This window comes from Solanum lycopersicum, chromosome 8, assembly GCF_036512215.1.
Source record: "Solanum lycopersicum chromosome 8, SLM_r2.1".
Taxonomy (NCBI): domain Eukaryota; kingdom Viridiplantae; phylum Streptophyta; class Magnoliopsida; order Solanales; family Solanaceae; genus Solanum; species Solanum lycopersicum.
This window is the reverse complement of record NC_090807.1, coordinates 46855103-46861573: the sequence shown is the minus strand read 5'-3', so window position 1 is coordinate 46861573 and position 6471 is coordinate 46855103.

Here is a 6471-nt window from a genome sequence, read left to right as displayed (position 1 = left end):
GAAATGCAGGTTTAACGTGAGAAAATTGTTCATACTATGCGTAGAGACTAGACACTACAACTTATATTCAGTTTTATTTTTTTATTGAATTAAAGTTTGATCAATAAAATGTTGTTTTTCTTAGAATAGTTTTGTGACAATATATTATGCTATTTTATGAGTCTTTGCATATTTGGTAAGATTGTATAAAGAATTGAAACAATTTTAATAGTTTTATAACTAATGCCATTAAGTGAAAATTACACAAGTGAAGGTCTTTTATTTAATAATTACCACTTTTAAGTATAGTTTTAATTTATTACCATTTTTGTCAACTTTTAACATTACTTAAAATAATTTTAAAATAAAATACATGTTCAATATAAATGAATTATATGTAGCATTTTAACACACATTATGTAATAATATAAACATAGAAAATTTCATAACATTCATACATAATACTAGACAGACGTTAATACTTAATTACAAGACAAAAATTGATCTGAATTTTTATAGTAAACTAATCAACTTCTAAAACAAAGTGCTAAAAAAGATTTTATTCCTTATTTTTTATTCTTTATCATAAGGCCTAACATTTTTGCACATCTTCATGTTGTGATCTTGTTATCCATAGTTTATGTTGAGTGGATTTCTTTTAAAAAATAATTATTTATTTTAAATATATTCTCTAGTTCGTAAACCACATAAAATTTATATCAATAATTAATTAGACAAGTAATCTAATTGTAAGAAATGAAGAAACATAATAAATGGACAAATGAATTAAATTTAAACTAAAAATGCATTACACTCATTTTAAAGTTGAATTAGAAGAGAATCAAACATGAATTCAAAATGAAGCAAATGAAAGAGCACTATGTGATTTGCAAACTGAATAAAACTTACATCAACAATAAATTAAACAAGTAATTTAATCATAATAAATCAATCAATAAACTGCAAAATGAATTAATTTATAATAAAAGTGCATTACACAAATATTAAAGTTGAATTAGAAGAGAGAATTATGCATGGATAAAAAAATGTAACTAATGAAACACCAGAGAAAGATCTATAGAGTGAATTAAGTTTATATCAATAATGAATTAAACAAATAATCTAATAGTAACAAATAGTAAACTACAATATGAATTAAATTTGCATTAAAAGTGTATTACACAATATTAAAGTTGAATTAGAAGAGAAAATTAACAATGAAAAACGTAACTAACGAAAGACTAGACAGTAATTTATAGACTGAATTAAACTTGTAATATTCATGAATAAATTATATATTATAAGTGTCTTATAAATTATTTTGATTTGTATCTCTAAGAACATGAGTGATGTTTGCAATATGTTTGTGTCTATGTTATAAATGTATTACAAGTGTTTTCTTAAATTATTTTGGTTGATAAGGGTATGATTTGTTCTAGTGGTTGACTCAGATTCTCACGATGTGGTACTAGTGTTATATGAAAGTAAATACGTCGATTGTTAGTGTGAATACTAGCTACTTAAGGAGTTATTAATTATGTCACATACTCAAATAATAAGATTTGATGTCGCATTCATATTTGAGAAACCAACTAGATTGTTACTATAAAATAACGAGTTAAGCATTACTTTTGAGGGGAATCTTAGTGGTGGATCTTTGGTATGATATTAATGTGTGTGTAGGTTATGAAGTGTACCCTTAGGATTTTAAATGAGCATCGATGTTTTTTCATAAGCTCCAATTAAATGGATAGATACCAGAATGAAATATTTATGGGTAAAAGAAGTCTCAAAGAGTATACTTGTGTGAGGTTTGTAATACAACTTTAACGCAACTGCGATATAGTTCCACAAACTTCACTTTTTTTCGAGTTTCTATTTGATTTTTTTTCAAAATCAATTATAAACTTAATCAAGCCCTCTTAAAATTGAGATATAAACTTCAAATGATATTTTTAATTATTTAGAGGAACTATCTATCCAAATTAATCACAAATTCGTAAAATTCAAAATTTGAAGCTTTATAATGACCATCAATGGTGAACTCTTGTTTCTGTAATTTTAGAGATTTGAAATTTCAGTTTAAAAACATGATTTTATACAAATTTCTGGTCTTTTTATTCCTCTTTTCATCTTTTTTTTTTTGGATAAAAATAGTGACATATAGGCAAAAACTGATTGAGGATGGTTTTTAGATGAAAAGATCAAAGAAGAAGAAGAAAAAAAATGTAAAAGAAAAAGACGAAGAAGTAGAAGAGTAGAAAAAAAAAGAAAGGGAAAAGAAGCATAGGAGTAAAAAGACAGAAAGAGACGAAGAAGCAGAACAATGAAAATAAGAAAAGGAAAAAGGGTTGAGAAAAGAGCCGCTGTATAATTTTCTTAATTCTAAAAAATGTTATATTTAGTTAAAAAAAATTATGTTGACATAGATGGTAAATATTTTTATAATATAGCATATTTATGTGATTTACCCATTATTGTCTATGAGAAAACATACAATATAAATTCTAAAAAAATATAAAATAGCATGTCTAAATAAAACTTCAACTTTATCACATAATTTTATAAATATGATTTGATATTGTTATTTTAAATCATTATTTTATATCACATGACCAAACGGACCCTTAGTTTTGAAAAATGAAAAAATTATATATCAAAAATTAAAAGATTTTATGTCCAAATATATAGTCAATATTTAAAAGCTTGAATACTTTTAAGAAAGTATCTAATTTGAGATAAGTGAAAATATATATTTTGTGCTGTACAATATATCTTCGCCTTTTGATTATGTTCTAATATTTAGAACTTTAAATATTCATAGAGATAGTAATTATTTCTCAAAACGTATTAAACTAAATTAAGTAATTTAGGAGATGGCTTTAGTCGGGTTGAAACACGGCTTAGAAGGATTTAATTATGATCTGCTTTAAATTATGTAAGACAATAAAGTTGAGGACAAGAGAATTGATGTTTCGAAGAAAAATATGTGATCAAAGTTTGATGGCAATAAGTGAAATATAATATTTTCGTGAGAGTATGAAGAAAATATGACTATTTTTTTGTGGATATAATGTTGTGTATATTGTAACTTTAATTGCAATAGTATATACTTCATAAATTTTATGTAATCTTGTATATGACATGATACACACTTGCACAACGTATACACTTAACAAGTAATATATAACATAAATATAAAGAGTAAACAAATTACATAAATATTATTTTAAAATATAAGTAATGCCTCATTTGTTTTTATTAAGATTAAAACATTTGAATCTAAATGTTCATTTAAATAATTAAAATCCCCCCCCCCCCTCTCTCTATAAGTATTACATTAACACAATAAGTATTTTAATTCAAATAAAATAATAATTAAGTATTACATTAACTATAGTTGTTAAAAAAGATATTAGCCATCTTTTTTATAAAAAAAATCAACATAAATTAATCTTGAATAAATAAGTGAAACATGTATGTTCTATAACGTATTTGCCCATGTACTCTTCTCTAAAATAAATAATTAGCATGATACATTCAAATGGCTTAAAACAAATTTATAAAATCTCAACAACACATGTTTTTATGAAGTGGTTTTGCACTCTAATCCAATGAAATAAATTTCATCAATTCTTGATAAACAAGAAGCAAGCACAAAAATTAAAAGTTTGAAAAGAATTTGGATAATTGATAAAGTTGGAGAAGTGGAGAGACTTGAACCTTTTTTTTTTTTGAAAAAAATAGTATAGAGCACAATTTATTTAAAAAATAAAAGTGTCTTTAAAGTCTAAATAAGATTAAGATCCTATCACATATCTGATTCATTCAGACCCATTAATAAATTTTAAAATAGAAAAAAAATAAAAACACTTAATTAATATTTGAAGCATTGAAATTCAGATTTCCATCAAGTGCAAAACATTGAGGCCTAAGTCTCATAAAAATGAATGTTAAGTTTTCTAAAATATTGTTCATATTAAGTAAGGGGTCATTTGGTAGTTGGTTAGAGTTATGCATATATTAGCAACTAGTTATGAAGAACACTAAGTTATTGATAAATTATATTTTCAAGTAGTATTAATTAAATAATTTTAAATTTTTTATTAAGTGTTAAATAAATATTAGCAATATTAATAAATTTTAACTTTCACTAGTCAAATGATTTTGAATTTTTGTTCTTAAAATCACCTCATTCTTCTTCTCAGAAATTTAATGTGAGGATTCTCATTTAGATGTCTATAATTGCTGTTTTTTTCTCCATCAATCGATAATTTTTACTCAAATAGTTATAAATTTTCACACATATTAAGACATTCAAAGTAATAAATCTATAATGAAAAGATATGAATTTAAAATGAAATGACATAACTAAAATGGGTTATATAATCTTGGATAAATTATATGCTAATAAAACTAAATTAAACATGAAATACATTTTTAAAAATTTAAAATAATTAAAATGAAGTGGACGGAGTAAATACTAGAAAGCATAAGACAATTTGATTTAATTGGAATTGAAGTAATTAAATAATAGTCAAATAAAGAGTTGAACACGAACATAGGTGGGGCCCAGGTAAGAGCAAAAATAAACCACAATATAGCACTTTTTCCACCAAGATACAAACAATATACTAATTAGTTCAACATCCCCAAAGCATCAAGTCATAAAGTGAAAGCTTGAAATGACATCGATGCCCTCAAGCTCAATTACAATTCCAAGTATAGCACACATGTTACTTGTTAAGTGCTCTAACTCCCTCTTATATATCAATCCTGCAATTCTTCCCGATATGGAATGAGTAATGAATCAAGCTACAACTCTCGGTCTATACAAACGACACATACTTTTTTTTCTTTCTAAAAGAATGCAGGGATTAATTATGAGAAAATCATTATTTTATGCAGTTATTAGTTATGTGAGCATTAGATTTGAGGTCGTCTGATAGGATAAAAAACGAAGTTACTCATGTATTAATATCCATATAACTTATACGATGTTTGATATATAAATGAGAAAAATGACAAATATACCCTCGAACTACCGTAAATGGCATGTATATACCCTCCACATTCTTTTGGGACATTGGTGTCCTTGTCGTCCATAAATTAGAGCATATATGCCCTTCACTCCAACGAAGGGGCAGGGGAACTAATGTCCTCAAAGTATGACGGCAGGGGCACCGATGTCCCAAAAGTTTGACGACAAGGGCATCAATGTCTAAAAAGTATGATGACACGGGCTCCAAAGTCCAAAAGTATGACGAAGGGTATTTGCGTACCCATTTACAATAGTTCGGGGATATATCTGTCCCTTTTTCCCTAGATAAATAGAAAGTAAGTTATTTATTGTGATATCAATAAATACTCGATTGACAATTTAGAAACCCGCATAAATAGTAAGTGTATAAGTTATGAGGCAATCTATTTTTATTTTATGCAGCATAAAAGGTAGAATAACTAGTACATAATAACTAATACATAGATTTTTTTGGTAACTAATTTCTATACTATTAATAGAGAAAATAGTCAACCCCCCCCCCCCCCCCCCCCGCACACCTATATTCATATTTACAAATACATACCTTAAAATAATCAAATCCACCTAACATATTACCCCCCCCCCCCCTTCCCAAACTTGTTAAAAGTGAAATATATAACCCCTTAAAACGTCATAACCAGATATGTGCACGTGTATTTCGCTAGTAAATTATTATTTTTTGAATTTTTTTCCTCCTTTCTTTTCTTCCTTTTGTCTTCAATAATGTTTTCAACCCTAATTTTTTTTTGTGAAAGCTTGATTTATGGAAAACATTGACAGATACATTGGGGGTTCCCCCAACCATCTTCTACCCCTAACCTCTAATTCTACCTTTATGATCTCCCCGAACTTTATCATCACTGTTTTCACCTATTTGTTTAGATTTATGCAGTTATGATGATTCACAAAAAAAAAGATGTCACGGCATGAGTCTACACCTTAGATATGACCAATATTTAAAATCATTGATGGTTCCAAGCAAATTCTTATCCTGTCTAACTATGGTACACATGTGTCATGACCCAAATTATACCCTAGACATAATATGACGTATATGACCCTGAAAGGTTGTAATAATCATTCAGGTTATTTTTGCCTTAATACCATTTTGTCGTCATTCAGAGCATTCTTGTGGCGACCCAAAGTCATTTATGACTTGGTGGCACTAACTCTTACGTCGACTGGTCGTTTGTTTGGGTTTTATGCTCATTTTCCTATTTTGGAGATTTTGAAACTTGAAAAATTAATTTCAATCATAACCTTAGGTAAACGACCTCAGATGAGAATTCTGACAATCGTATCAGCTCTGGAGCGGCAAAATTAGGCTAGTAGCATGGTTTGTATGAGTTTCAAGGCTTTCATTGTGACTTTAGGGCCATTTGGGGCTTTAGTCTATGAATTTTGGCTTAAATTTTACTTTGGTCAACATTCTTGGTAAATGCGCTCGGATG